The following is a 15,930-nucleotide window of genomic DNA, read 5'->3' as shown; positions in this document are numbered from 1 at the left end:
ACAGTGCCCACAGAGGCCAGAAAGGGGCTCAGATCTCTAGAGCTGGAGTTCCAGTGGGTTGTGAGTCACCTGGGTACTTGGAATAGAACCACTGAACCTCTCGCCAGTCTTCTTTTCTTTTCTTTTCTTTTTTTTGGAGCTGGGGACCGCCTCTCGCCAGTCTTATCAATATACTTATTTTGTGTACATGTGTGGCCGCGAGAGCCGCAGAGAACATGATGGACGTCAGAATTAACACTCTCGGGGCTCAATTCAACTTCCACCACTTGGAACTCTACCTTGAGTTCTCGGTTGCAAGCGTTCCCAGGCGCTGAGCCATCTTGCGGAGCTGAATATGAGCATTAATGCATCGCTTGAGCATTGTTGGCTAGGGGGTATCCCGGCATTCAAAAAAGGACTCATCCGACCCAAGTTAGAGAATTATCCGCTAGACCCCGCCCACCGAGCGAATTTTCTTCAGAAGGGCTGTCCACTATCCAATCACATTTGAGCAAAGGCGGGCACCAGAGGTTCTGGGATCGGCTAGTGGAGGATTTGAATGGTCCTGCCCATTTTCAATATTCCACCAGTCACTTGGCCCAGATCCATTTTCACTTCCGGTTCGTGGGAAAGAAAAGGAAGTTCTTTGTACGGAAAACTGTAAGTTGACTGAAACCGGAACAGGATGCTGAGAATGGTCGGAACTGGATGTTAACCTCGATCGTAAGATACCAGAAACATAAACTAAATATGTTTCTCCGACGACTCGGCCTCCGTCGCTGTCGCTCTTGACCCAAAATAATTCCTCATTCGCCCAAAGAGCCCAGAGCCGCGTGTACGCGGCTACCGCTGGTCAAGATGGCGACATCTATGGTCCGAAAAGTCACCATCTTGACCCAAGGTCTAGTACTGAGATGAAAGGGCAGGGAAAGGCTAAAAATTTGTGTGTCTGCAGGAGGTCGTGATCTGGGTTAGGGTACAAGGTAGGATTAGTTTCCACGCAGGACAACACTAGTGGGCCCCGCAGGGCTACCCGAGAGATGAGACGCGTGCCGTTTCCATGGGAACCATGCGCCTCACTCGACACTGTACCTGGAACGCAGGTACACGTACAGTCGGTGTTGAACGGTTATAAGGAATATCTGCAGATGTTACTTGGAAACATGCAAATAAGTAAATAAATGAATATTGGAAAAATAAAGGCCTGCAATGGGGCTCAGTGGATTAGTCTTTGCGGTCAAAGTGACTCCCTAAGTTCAGGCCCACACGGTAGAAGAAGTCTCCCTCAAGATCTTGGGAGTCACATTTTTTGTGTGCCCTGCCCCAAAGTGAAGAAAAGATGTAAAGTTCGGAGGAGAATGTGTACGGATTCTGTAGAAATGGTATGTCATCATATCGAGGGTTGGTGAGTGAGCCTTTCCAATGTGTGTGTGTGTGTGTGTGTGTGTGTGTGTGTGTGTGTGTGTGTGTACCGTCATCTAAACTCCAATTCTGCTCAAATACAAGCTCTTAACTATGTCCAATGTGCCTGTGTAGAGACCAGCGGTATCTCTGGATATCTGTCCTCAGGAGCCCTGAACCACCACCATTTTCTTCCTTTGAGATAAGCTGTCTCACTGTGACCTTCGACTTGCTTCTAAGGCTGGCAGTCTCAAACCAGGGACCTTCCTGTCTCCGGTGCCCCAGTGCAGGCATCCCAGGAAGTAACCCTGGCTCCCTTGTGCTAGGGTGGGCCTCGGGTCCAAGTGCTTTACCAGCTGAGTCCCACTTCTGTATTTTTGCTGGCGCGCATGCGTGCATGCACCTTGTTTGCAGGTTTGGAGATCAAACTCAGTGTTGCAGGTGCCAGACAGCGTCTTTCTCTCCCACTGTCCCTGACCCCAGCTTACATGCAATTTAAATTACCCTAAGAGACAGGTACTGTGTGGTGTGAGCCGTGTGTCCTGAAAAGGTGTGTAAGACTGTGCGTAAACGTTAATCCTCCTGCCTCCACCTCCAGGACTGTGCATAAACGTTAATCCTCCTGCCTCACCCTCCAGAGTGCTGGGAGAGGTGTGTGCGACCATGCACAACCCAGTCTCATCCTGCTTGCTGAACAGGTACCTCCAGTGTATGGGCAACCCGGGGACAGGCTGACATCTGACCCTGCAGGCCACCTGCCTTGTTCAGTCCCTTCAAGGCCGTGGCTAAATTTTAGACAGTCGGGAAGGGAAAGCCGAATGGCCGCCAGGTTACCTAGTTGTAAAGACCAGGTCTCTGCAAAGGGTAGTCAATCGTGCTAGCTAGCCATCAACCTCTCCACAATGACTCCAGCAAGGAGAGTGTACCTTGGGGAGGAGACCTGATCACTATAGCCAGGAACTGGCTCCTAGGCCACTGAGTTTGATAGAGGGGATGGGAAACTGGACTAAACCTTCGCAGCACGGGGCAAAATCTGATGTGTAGAACATCCCAGCAGTAGGAAATCTGAGGCGGAGGGTGTGTGTGTGTGTGTGTGTGTGTGTGTGTGTGTGTGTGTGTGGTAGATTACCAGGAGTTTGGAGCCAGCCTGGGCAACCCAAATAAATAAATTACTGGAGGGATTGGACATTGGGACCAGGGGACTTGAGTCTTAGAGACAGGTTTCCAGCTACAGAAGCGAGTTTGATGTAGCAAAGGTGATGGGGTGGGGTTGGGGATTTAGCTCAGTGGTAGAGCGCTTGCCTAGGAAGCGCAAGGCCCTGGGTTCGATCCCCAGCTCCGGAAAAAAGAACCAAAAAAAAAAAAAAAAGGTGATGGGGTGAGGGACACAAGAGTTCAAAAAGGTTTGTACATTACACTTGAGAGTTTAGGTAAGAGGAATTTCCTTCGCTGGGTGGTGGTGTTACACACCTTTAATCCCAGCACTTCCTAGGAGGAAGAGACAGGGGGATCTCTGAGTTTGAGGCCAGTCTGGTCTATAGAGTGAGTTCCAGAACAGCAAGGGCTTCACAGTGAGACCCTGTCTGGGGGTGGTGGTGGGGTTCCCTTCGGTGGGAAGGGTAACACAGGGCTGGGAAGGAGGTTTGAAGTACACACTGACCAGCCTGTTGCCAGGAGGAGTCCAAGGTGCTGAGTGTGACCATTGAAAACCTGGTCTAGGTGAACACTGAAGACTTGTGATCCAGTCACACAAAGGGTTGTGAATGTGGACTTGGAGAAGGGACAGACCGTCCTGGGTCTAGTAGGAAGGGATCAGGTTTCTATTGTCTGCTTGTGGAATGCCATTTCCAGGGCAAGAGTGTGTAGGACTTCTTTTGACCCTGTTATTGTAACGAGCACAATGGTGCAAACCATTCCATTCAGCATCACCATCAGAGGAAGGTAGTCCACCCCTGACCACACCCCTAAGCCCCTCATAGGAGTTGCTCCGAAGAACCTTTCTGGTTTTTTTTTTTTTTTTTTTTTTTAATGATGTGGACCTCCCAAAGAACCTTTCTAAACAGGTCCACTTAACCTGTTTCCTTTCTCTCCCATTACCTCTGGTGCATGGTGGGCTACAAGAAAGGTTAAAACGTTTAAAAAACATCACTAAAAAGAAACATTTTAAAAAATGAAAGTCACACCCAGCGATGCTCCCATGTCCTCCATGCTAGGGAGGGAACTCAGGTCTTTGAGCCTCAGTGGCAGCTGTCTTATTGGTTGGTCTCACTCCCAAGGCACCACACTTGACTTTCCTTCGTCCACAGCTTCCATGGTCACTAAGCTTTGTGTCCAGGAATGCAAATCCCGTATTGGCTCCATTTCCCCTCTCCCATCTGTAGTGAGAATTCTGGAATTTTGTTTTTTTTTTTTAAACAAATATTATAAGAATATGTTTTCGTTTTAACCCCAGATATAGGATATAGGGCTGCTTCAGACTGTCCAGCAGCTGACTACGATTTGTCTCGTGCTCTAGTGGCTGCAGATAGTTTCTGAGATTGTGTGACAATTGGAATTCGGGGACTCTTCGGCAATATATAACACCCTGGGGAACGGGCTGTGTAGTTGTTCGTCATTTCGGAGGATTGGATGTGGTTTGTTAGCAGTTGTGCTCAAAGAAGAAAGAAATTAGATTCAGGGATCTCTCCTCTCCCCCTCTCCCTCTCTCCTTTCTCTCCTGTCTAGTGATAGGAAGTGAAACCAATGGGATAAATGGTGGGAGAAAGAGTGGTTAAATCAAGTTACTCCTCTCCTCTCCTCTTTCCTTCCTCCCTTCTCTCCCCCATCCCTCTCTTCTTCCCCTCTCCCTTTCTTCTTTCTCTTCTTCTCTGCCCACCCTTTCTTTTTTCTCTCTAGCTCTCTGTATTTGAGATTGAACTGAGAGCCACACGTATGCCAGGCAAGGGCTCTCCTACCGTCTCTCTTGCCTACTTTGCCATTTCTTGGTCAAGATGAAGTTGGAGCTGTTTCCGATCCCTGAGGCCCAAGGCAAACCCGCAGTGATTACTGTACTGAGGGACTTAACAAGAAGATCAAGATAGAAAGAGCACATTCCTCAGTCGTATTCATCTTGAGCCTTGTCCTAGCCCAGTGTAAACATTCTTGCCCATATCCTTGAAGTGGCGCCCAGAGCTCTCCACATTGGAGCATTCTTCAGATCTCCAACTCCTTTGTCACTGCAACACACTTCTTTCTCGGAGGCTGGTTCCACTCCCTGTGTGCAGCTTCCCTCAGCAGAATTACACAGCCCTGGCATCTCTAACGCCTGAGGGACTCTAAGGCAATCCAGGCTTCACCTTCACATATTCACACAATGGCCTCCCTGGGCCTCCACCATGACACCGCTGCCGAGTGCCTGTTTCATCAGCTTTCCTTAGTCACAGAGGAACCTCCTTTTCTCTATTTTTGAGTATAAACCCAGAGCCATGTGGCTGAAGCTGGCAAGGCACTGCCTGTTGGCCTGGAAAATGGCTCCCTTGTTCAATTACTTTTTCACCAGCTTTCTGTTTCCCATGGTTTCCTTCAATGCGTAAGCTTGGCTGTCCTGGAACTTGCTTTGTAGACCAGGCTGACCTTAGACTCAGACACTTGCATGTCTCTATCTTCTGAGTGCTAGGATTAAAGGGAAGTAGCACCACTGTGCCTGGACCCAAGGTCTTCTTCTTTTTTTTTTTTTTTGGTTCTTTTTTTCAGAGCTGGGGACCGAACCCAGGGCCTTGCGCTTCCTAGGTAAGCGCTCTACCACTGAGCTAAATCCCCAGCCCCGACCCAAGGTCTTCTTAAATCCCCTTCACAAGATGGAAGCCTGGCTGAGTGGGATCTTGCCCTGAGGTCAACACTCCCTTAATTCCATTTAATATCTTTAGGCTGTTTTTCTGCTTGGATCCACTTCTAGGTGGAGTAGAGCTATTCCACATTTTATATTTTCCCTTGGTCAGCTTGGCCCTTCCATCAAAACACTCGTCATAAGAGTGCAGCACAGGGCTGGAGAGATGGCTCAGCAGTTAAGAGCACTGACTGCTCTTCCAGAGGTCCTGAGTTCAATTCCCAGCAACCACATGGTGGCTCACAACCATCTGTAATGAGATCTGATGCCCTCTTCTGGTGTGTCTGAAGACAGCTACAGTGTACTCATATATAATAAATAAATAAATCTTTAAAAAAAGGAAGAAAAGAGTGCAGCACAGCTCAGCCTGTTCTAGGTCGCTTTGAGATTTCCTTTGCCAACACAGCTAATCCAAAATTCTTCACCAGTCTTAGGCAGGCTTTTTTTTTTTTCTTTTTTTCAGAGCTGGGGACCGAACCCAGGGCCTTGTGCTTACTAGGCAAGCGCTCTACCACTGAGCTAAATCCCCAACCCCTTAGGCAGGCTTTTCAACAGTGGCAAAAGCAGCCACATTCTTAGTCAAAGTATCACATGAATGATCTCTAGGCAACATAGTAACATTTTTCTCCTCAGAAACCCTTTGAGCCAGGCCCTCACAGCTCAAATCACCCTCAGTACCAATGTCTTCCATATTCCTACTTGGTTGGCCCTTTAAACCCCACTTAGAGTTCCACTGCTTTCCTAGTCCATAGTCCCAAATGCTACATCTCTTCAAACGCTTGTTCAGGCTGATAGCAGCAACGCCTCAGCCCCTGACACCAACGTCTGTCTTAGGATTTTACTGCTGTGAACAGACAACATGACCTAGGCAACTCTTACAAAGGACAACATTTAATTTACAGGTTCAGAGGTTCAACCAATTTTCAACATAGCAGGAAGCATCGCAGCATACGCGGTGCTTAGAGGAGCCAAGAGTTGTCCATCTCGATCTATAGACTGCAGAAGGACTGTGTGCCACGCCCTCGTAGTTTGAGCACGTAAGAGCTCAAAGCTTGCCTCCAGAGTAACACACTTTTCCCGACAAGGCCACTTCTACTCCAGCAGTGCTACACCTCCTAGCAGTGCCACTCCCTATGGCCAAGCATTCAAAGGCATGAGTCTTTGAGGGTCACACAGGGTTTCTCCGTGTAACAGTATTTTGTGTACTTGGAACGTACATAAAGCTTTGTAGACCAGGCTGGGCACCCAGAGCACCTCCTTGAACCTGGGGCCTTGAAACAGGAGACAGTACAGGTAAAACGGGAACGTATTCAGCTGAGCACACCACCAGAGGATTTGTTTGCTCGGGCCTACACAGGCATCTTCAGCCTTCCCAGTCTTTGAGATCTGCCTATCTCTGCCTCCCAAGTGTCTGTGCCACGCCTGCCCAGCACAGGACACGGTCTTAAACAAGATTCCGAACATTGAATTGAAGCTACTGTAATCTCTAATGACTCCTTAACTACTCTTCCTGCTGTGAATGGCAGTCCTTTTATGGACAGACTGTGAAGAAGGCTGCTTTGGCCAGGCTGAGGGTCCCGCTGTGTCCTGTAGGTGGAGCCAATGATGGCACAAAGTCCAGGCAGGTCTCTGAGATCTAGAAACTGCCCCTCACAAGACACATTGTATCCTGGAGAGGACAGTGAGAGAGCCTGTTGTGCTAATGCGAATGTGGAGACTGGTGGTGAGAAGAGTGCCTGCGAGTGTGAGGACACTGGAAAAAACATCTTAGAAAATGTACAGAGTCCTCGTAGGACAAAGATCCTGAAATGTCTGGAATGTGGGACAGTTTTCCGTTTCTCTTCCTTTAAGGAACACAGGAGAGGTCACAGAGCAGAGAAAAGTCATGCATGTGACTCATGTGTGAGAGCCTTCAGCTTCTCATAACTTAAAGGACACATGAGGTCACACACTGGAGAGCTACTCTGCAAGTGTACAGTGTGTGTGCAAAACCTTTGTCACTCATCTTTCCTAGACGACCGCATATGTGTCAGCGCAGTGGGACAGCCTTCTCTTGCTATTCATCCCTCAGAGAACGTGGAAGATCATACACTTGTTAGAAGCAAGGGGTGGAGCAGAACCTTCTGGTATTCTGAGTCACACTGCATGACACATTTGGAACCAGTCTTTGCTGTGTGAGCAGTGTGGGTAAACCTTCCCCTCCCTAACCTACTTCCAAACACACCTGAAAATGCACCCCATACAAGTACCCAACACTGAACTACACAGACAGCATCTGTTTAAGTGCTTACATTACGACGTGGTCAGAGCAAGCTGCCACACATCCTGCTATGGATTTGTTCCTGGAGTCACTCTGCTCATATACACAGAGGGACTTCATAAACTGTGTGTGTGTGTGTGTGTGTGTGTGTGTGTGTGTGTGTGCGTGTGTGCGCACGCGCTCCAGGGACGGTAATCACAGGCATGAGTGTTCACGTGAGGATGTGGATATGTGTGCCCATGGAGACTAGAGGTCAACAGTGGGTGCTTTAGGGGATGGGGGTGGGGGAAAAACAATGGCTGCTTTGCTCTTCACCTTTGTGTGTTTGTGTACACTCACACGTGTGCATGTGAGGGATGTGCACTTGTGTATGCACTGAGACCCAAAAAGGACGTTGGTATCCTGGTCACTCACACCCAGCCTTGTTCCCTGGTTATACAGTCTCCCTCGGCCAGCAAGCTCCAGCAGTCCTACTGTCTCCACCCCCCCATGGCCTCGTGTGGCGTTGAGGGTGCAGAGTCTAGTCCTCAGACGTGTGCAGTAAGCCCTCCTATTTGCTGAGCCTTCTTGGCAGCCCCTCTTTAGTTTTTGAGACAAAGTCTTTTCCTGAACCTGAATCTCATGGCTTCACTTAGGCTGACTGTCCACTGAGCCCTAGGGACACATCTTTGCTAGCACCGGGCTTACAGGTATTGACAGCCACACCTGGCTTTTATGTGGTTGCCGGGGATCAGAACTCATGTTTCCATGCTTGCCCCACGAGACAGCTATACAGCCCCGATTACTGTTACTATGCTTTCTGGTGACAGTTACATGGGGTTTTTTTTGGAATATAATGGACTTGAGGAAAATAATTGTGTATTATTGCATAGCAAGGAAGTGTATAGCCAATAAAAGATTGAGATGAACTCAGAGAGGGAGAGGGAGGAGGGAGGGGAATAGCTGGGGGAGGGAAAGAGGAAGGGGAGGGGGAGGAGGAGAGGGAGAGAAATTGCAAGCTGTTTTTGAGCTCAGCTTCATCACAGCAATGACTCTCACCTGTCAGCTTGCCCCAGCATCAGTGCCTGAGAGGCTGGTTTCACATCCATCCAATAAGATGACCCCATTTTGGAGAACTCTGAATTGGCAGAGGTTGGTCCTGGGCAATTATTATTACTATTACTACTAATTATTATTATTATTACTGCTGCTACCACAACTAGTACCAGTATTCTTATTTTGACAAATTCTCATGTATTTCAAGCAGGTCAAAATCTTCCAGTGTAGCAAAGGCCAACCTGGGCTACGTGAGACTCTATGTACAAGAAGGCAGGTGTGTGTGTGTGTGCGTGCGTGCGTGCGTGTATGCGCGCGCGCCCGCCCGGAGAGATGGCTCAGTAGTTACTCGTTGCATTTGTGGAGGACGTGGGTTCAGATCCTAGCACTACATGGTGGCTCACAGACATTGGCAGCTTCAGTTCCACAGACTCTAACGTCCACTTCTCACCTCTGTTAGTACTGAAGTCACATGAGGCATAGATATATGCACCAAAACATTAATACACATAAAGTCAATAATGAGGTTTTAAAGGTCCAAATTTCACAACTCAAACTCTTAGTTGTGAGTACAAATAAAACCAAGCTACGTGTTTGTAACAGACATTAGCACAGAATAACTATTTCTATTCCTAGAGGAAGGAATGGGTCACAACTAAGAATAATCAGAACAAAGAAGACGAGCTCAGCAGGACAAACCCCAATCCCACAGCTCCATGTCTCCCATCTGGAACTCAGACAGAAGCATCCGGGCTCGCAAAGGCTCAGGTGGTCTGTGCTGGTTTGAACAAGATCAGCCCCCATAGGCTCATATATTTAAGTACTTGGTCCTCAGTGAAATTGTTTGGGAAGGATTAGGGGGTGTGTCACTGGGGTTGTTTCCCTTTGCCTGTTGCCTGTGAATACAGGATCCCAAGCCTGTCTGCTTCTCGACATGGTTATCATGGACTAAACTGCTGTTTTTAAATAAAATCTCAGTTGTTCAATTTTACCAATGAGGATTTGTGAGTCAGATGCAAGCTCAGAGAGAGAGAGAGAGAGAAAGCACCCAGCTGACCTTCCTCCTCAGCCAACATCCCACACAGATTCTCTTTCTGCCACACCATTTCAATCATGAGCCACCAACCAAGGAGCACACACAGGCTGAACAGAGGCCTTGGCACATGTGTGGCAGATGTGCAGCCTGGTCTTCATGTGGGTCCCCCAACAACTGGAGCAGAGGCTGTCCCTAATGCTGCTGCCCCTCTGTGGACTGCGTTCCCTTAACTGGACTCCCTTGTCTGGCCTCTGTGGCAGTGGATGTGCCTAACCCTGCAGAAACTTGGTGTGCTGGGATGGGGAGATACCCAGGGGGCCTCCACCCCCTCAGAGGAGAAGGGGAGGGGATGGAGGGAGAGACTGTATGTGTGGGGCACTGGGAGGGAGGCAGTGATCCAGATGTAGAATGAATGAATGAATGAATGAATGAATGAATAAATAAATAAATGGGGGAAAGCTCCTTCCACCTGAACATCCCTCCCTTGTACTTCCTGTCCATCTCTCTGTCCTTCTGATTCTTCTTACTCTCTACGTTTTTCTTTTCTTTTTTTTTTTCTTTTTTCTTTTTTTCAGAGCTGGGGACCGAACCCAGGGCCTTGCGCTTGCTAGGCAAGCGCTCTACCACTGAGCTAAATCCCCAACCCCCCGTTTTTCTTTTCTTAATAAACATATGTTCACTTCCTGTCAACAGTTGCTTGCTCCATCTCTTGGCCTATGGTTGACTTTATTGAGCCCTGTTTACAAAAGGATTTCAAGCAGAATGCTCTTGGATTAAAGGTGTGTGCTAGGGCTGAGCTGCAGCACTTTTTCCCCAGTAAATAACACAATCTCACAGTGTGGTCAAATATCCTGCACCACTATACCTGTAAACTGTAAGCAAGCCCCTGGTAAAATAATTTTTAAAATACAAGTTTTCCTTTCCAACCCTGGCTCCTGGAATGACGATTCTGAAACTAACTAATTATTATTAAATGCCCAGGTTAGAAGCTTTGGCTCATTCCCTGACTAGCTCTTAACTTATTCAACCATTTAACCGTTGTATCTCTCCCCCTTGGTTAGTTAACTTTCTTCAGTCCAGTTTGCTCCTTTCTTGGAGTCTTCTCAGCTCTGAGTTTATCTGTCTGCTGGTTTATGTCTCTCAGGCTCCCCCGCCCCGCCCATCTCTATTTTATCTCTTACTTTTTCCCAGAATCCTCTCTTCTTAACAGTGTTCCACCTCTTATTTCCTGCCTCAGCTCATTGGCCATCTGCTTTTTTATTGACAGTTGATGTTCTCCCTACAAGCCCCAACCAAATATTTCCTTTTTTAAGAGTTGCCATGGTCGGGGTTGGGGATTTAGCTCAGTGGTAGAGCGCTTGCCTAGCAAGCGCAAAGCCCTGGGTTCGGTTCTCAGCTCCAAAAAAAAGAAAAAAGAAAAAAAAAAAAAGAGTTGCCATGGTCACGGTGTCTCCTCACAGCAGTAGGGCAGCTGCTATGTGGTCCTACTGCTCTACCTCCACTACTTGCAGGGCGCTTGTCCTGGTTTGTGGATCAGCTCTATTTCCTGACTGTAGTCTTCCCGGGCAGATACTATATGGTCCTGGGATTTCTATTGTTACTTAAATTTCACCTTCTAAGATGACACAATGGACTCTCAGGGCCTTCCTTCAGGGATGCAGACCCTGCCACACATGGTCCAGCCTTGGCTACTCTCTGAAGCCATGGAGACCTGAAAGCCCTTCATCCACTCTTGCATCTCTTTGTGCCTGTAAGGCCAGCCCTGGCAGAGCAGGGTGGCATCTGCTTTGTCCCCCGCAGCACAGCTTTCCTGACAGTTGGGTCTTCAGGGCACGTTTCCCAGTGTCCCAGTGAAGAGGGTGCAGGGATTTCCCGTAATGTCAAAGGGCCATGAGAGGATGGTAGCCCAACAGGCAGCATGTCTGGGCTCTCTCCCCAGCTCCATAGCAACCAGGCCTGCGGTGCAGACACCATCCCAGCCCTGGAGAGGAGGAGGCAGAGAGGCAGGAGTCCTAGGTCATCCTTGCCTACACAGTGAGTTTGGGGCCATTCCGAGACACGAGATGGTGTCTGAGGTGGGTGTTGGATTCATTTCCCATCTCTCTCCACTCATGTCTTCAGGTTAGGGTCTGTCAATGAAGCTGAGTTCCCTGTCAACCCTCTCAAGGCTGGAATTCCAGTTGGCATATCCAGGTGCAATTCGTGTCCTTTCTGGAATGTCCTTTTCTTTCTTTCTTTTTCTTTTTTTAAGATTTATTTATTTATTATATATAAGTACACTGTAGCTGTCTTCAGACACACCAGAAGAGGGCATCAGATCCCATTACAGATGGTTGTGAGCCACCATGTGGTTGCTGGGAATTGAACTCAGGACCTCTGGAAGAGCAGCCAGTGCTCTTAACTGCTGAGCCATCTCCCTAGCCCACAAATATCTCTCTTGTTTGTTTGTTTGTTTGTTAGGCTAATCGGTAAGTTAGGTAGGGGTGCGGTTGCATGGCATGCATGTGGAGGTCAGAGGGCAACTTATGGAGTTGGTTCTCTCTTCCCAGGGAACTAACCCAGGTTGTCAGGCTTGGCAGCAAGGGTTAGCGATTAGGCACTTCCACCGGCCTGCCTCCGTCGACCTAGTGTCAGTCTATGTCATCACCTATTGCCAAGAGCTCTAGGTGTGCCCTGTGTGTGCACAAAGGGCTCTGGCTACCCCAGATCGCTCTCCTGTTTCTCTCTGGCTCTGTCTCCTTCATGTCTCTCATTCTCTCTGCCTGTCTCTGTCTCTCCCTCATGTCTCCACTCTGAGACAGCCATTCACTCTCCCTCCCCTCCAGTAAACCTCACACACTAGATCTGTTGCCCGGCATGATTTCTTAGCAGCACATTGTGGCATGGGTCTTCCAAAGGTACCCCCATGTTTGCACATTATCCTATAGCCCCTTTAAGCACTGAGCTCTCCTGCTGGTCCAAGTGCTCATAATTTCTAACATTATTATTGGATACAGATTTGGGGATTATGTACTTTAGGTTGCAATAGAAATCCTCCCAGGACTAGCACTCAGGAAGGAGTAGGTCAGCACGCTTAATGAGCCATCCAGAGACAAAGTGGGGCATGGTGTCTGGGTAGAATCAGAGCTAAGGTTGGGGGTTTAGCTCAGTGGTAGAGCGCTTGCCTAGCAGCGCAAGGCCCTGGGTTCAGTCCCCAGCTCCGGAAAAAAAAAAAAAAAAAAAAAAGAATCAGAGCTAAGGGAAGCGTTCAAATAATGAGGCATTCACCATCCAATTAGACATTTTAGTAACACATCAATATCTAAAGAAGACCCAGGTGGTGGTACACACCTTTAATCCCAGACATGTGGGTGGGGTGTAGGCAGAGGCAGGGGGAACCTCTGAGTTTGAAGCCAGTCTGGTCTGTAGAGCTGTAGCAGAACTTTACGGGAGCCATCATTGTTCATGGTGAGTTCCGGAGTGATGGCTCCTAGGCTTTGAAGTACCCGTTTGTAAATACTGACTGTTATCCGAGGTCTGTGGAGTTGCTCTTCTTGAAGGATTCTCACAGCCTTTGTGTAACTTAGTCCTGAGACACACCTGGCAAGCCAGTCAGTCTCTCTTGCCTGGGAATTATTTAGTTAATGGTTCCTTCAGACAACGCCTAGATCTGATAAGAGGTTTGAAATGTGGAAATTGATTTGCTAACAGAGCCTTTTCTGAAAAGCTGCTAGGTGTTCATTCCTTCAGAGGCTGTGTCTGGGTCCATGATTCCCCAATGACACCCCAGACTGAAATAGTATGTAACCGCAAAGAGCGTTTTATTGTGCAGAAGTCCAGCACGCTGGGGTCTCCCATTATCAAGATAGAGAGACCCTGCAGTGGGCTCTCAGGCCTGATTTAAAGCACATAGAAGAATCCTGAGAAGGTGGGCCTTGTCTTACTTTATCTCTAGGCTTTCTAGAACCATTACCAGGGCATGGTGGCTGGAAAGTGTTGTTGAGGAATCCCGGGGTAGGTGGGCTTTGTCTTGCTGTGTCTCTAAGGACATTCCATTACCTGCTGCCAGTTTGAAACCTGTCATGGAGTCAATCTGTCTCTTCAGTTGATCCTTTTGCTGCTGAGAAGGCTAAATCCATCCTGGAGTGTCTCCTCTTCCCAAGTTCCTGGGAACCATGGAGGAACACTTCCCAGTGGCTGCTTCTCAGGCTCCCCAAGAGGTGGCCACCTGGCTGGGTCCTCAAAGCTCACAGAGCAATGTCACCCAGAAGTGAACTGAAATCCATGCTTCCCTAATGGCTCTAGGTTTGTGTCAAGTTAACAAAAACAAAAAAATGTATCATCACATAGGTGACTGGAGGAATTTGTCGACTTCATCACCAAACAGCAAATGGATACCAGAAGGGACCATCTACACAAGACTGCTCCTCAAGTTTTGCATAATTTGGCACTTCAGATACTTTCTGAATGAAAAGCAATATGTTCTTCTGCCCAATAAGTAAAATAATCACAGTAGGAAACCTAGAAAATGCAGCGGATGAACTCCCACATTTGCTACTCTGAGGTCATGAGTAAATACCACCAGTCATTGTACAAACAGCCCCACGAGATAGTCACTAATAGCCACTGGACAGAGACTGAGGGTTTGGTCAGGGCCACCACGGAAACAGAATGTGTATGCGCGTGTGTGGATGCACGTGTGCTTGCTCTGAGTTATCTCTAAAACAGCAACACCAGCACAAGCCCACCTGAGACACCGAGAACCAGATCCCACCACTGAGGCTGGAGCCTCAGCACCACAGCAGTCCCACAATGGCCGTCTCTCACTGGGGACAACAAACAGTAGTTACTGAGTCCACAAGGTGTGGTGCCTCAGTAGTACCAGTCTGGCCCCAGAAGGTTCCTGGAGAGCCGCTGGTCTCTATTCCATGATAACTGCCACCAGCCAGAGGGCAGCAGCCACAGGAGCAGAAGGTGGGATGGTGTTTCCCCTGACAGACCTTGTCTGGGCCATTGTTCCTCACTGGTGAAGGCAATCAGAGTGTCTCTTCAGCTGTGTCTTCTGCTCAGGTGACTTTAATTTGTGACAGGTTGACATCGAACCGAGCATAATCCAACCTAGTTGCATATAAAGAGTTCAGCTCGGAGGCTGCAGAGATGACAGCTAAAGCTGAAGGGAGCTCGACCGTGAGATGTGGGTTTGGATCCCAGCACCCATGAATATGTTTTGGTGCTGCCTGCAACCCAGGTTCTGAGTGAGTGGCTGCATGGAGACCACTGGACTTGCTGGCTTCCAGCTTAGCTGAGAAGCACGTGAGGCCCAGGTTCTGCCTAGAATAGTCTGGGGACCCGGACACTTTGTTCCAGGCTTAGCATATATATGCACAGGCAAATAGCCCCACACAGGTGTGAGCACGCCTGCACACATGAGCCTGCGTGCATATACTCACACCCATGAATAAAAAATACACCTTAGGCTGGGAATGTAGCCCAGTTGTGAGGTGTTGGTTTAGCACATGCAAAGCCCTGGGGTCCATCCCTTGCACACCACATACACACACACACACACACACACACACACACACACACACACACACACACACAAAGTTGCTCACACCAGCACCACAACATCTTCAACGCTAGTAGGACTGCTTCTCTTGTGTCAGGCGGCTTCTGGAACACTGTATGTGAGTCCCTTTGTAGGGTGACCCACACTATGTACCTTTGGGTTTCACAGGTGTTTTCTGATGCATCTCTGTAAGGAAAAGGAGCAACTGAAGGTCCTCCAGACTGCCGATCTGACCTTGTCTCCCACGTGCATGCGGGTGGACAAAAAGACAGCGCTGCTGTAAGGGTACGCGGAAGCGCCCATATGGAGTCCCCGCAGTGTGTGCACGTGCCGCCTGGTGGGTATGTGGATATGTGGAAGTCGGCAACCTTCCTACCCACTTTGCATCCATGTGCTCAATCCGCAGGAACTGCCTTCCCACATTCAGGCTTCCCCACACCATGTACACCGGACAGTCTCTGTGATCGGGTAATGTTTGGGGTTCTGGGCACTTTTTGGAGAACATATAAAATGCAAGGGTTCCAAGAGGCAGTGTGGTTGGTTGATGATCATTGGCTCTGGGGCAGAAGTGTTAGGAGGGTTGGTTGGTTGTGGTTTGTTAGTAGTTGTGCTCAAAGAAGAAAGGGATTAAATCCAGCCCCCCCCCCCATCCCTCTTCCTCCCTTATGTAGTGGTAGTTGGTAAATGGGAAGGGGAGGAATAAGGAAGAACCCACAAAGTACCAAAGACCAATGGAGGGTTTCCCCATGCCATTGCTCCTGTGTGTGGAATTTCATGTGCATTTGAAACATCTGAAGACTTTAAGG

At 48.6% G+C, this 15,930-nt stretch overlaps 1 long non-coding RNA gene across 1 annotated transcript; it reads left to right on the top strand.

Moving 5' to 3' along the window:
- The first annotated feature begins 1,008 nt into the window (after positions 1-1,008).
- LOC116889855 lies at positions 1,009-15,652 on the top strand. Its single transcript, XR_004386516.1, has 2 exons — positions 1,009-1,152; positions 15,293-15,652. It is a non-coding gene; the product is annotated as an uncharacterized LOC116889855 (long non-coding RNA).
- The last annotated feature ends 278 nt before the right edge of the window (positions 15,653-15,930 follow it).

Source organism: Rattus rattus, chromosome 1 (assembly GCF_011064425.1).
Source record: "Rattus rattus isolate New Zealand chromosome 1, Rrattus_CSIRO_v1, whole genome shotgun sequence".
NCBI lineage: Eukaryota > Metazoa > Chordata > Mammalia > Rodentia > Muridae > Rattus > Rattus rattus.
Note: the sequence above shows the minus strand (reverse complement) of the source record. Positions and strands in the feature narration are given on the sequence as shown.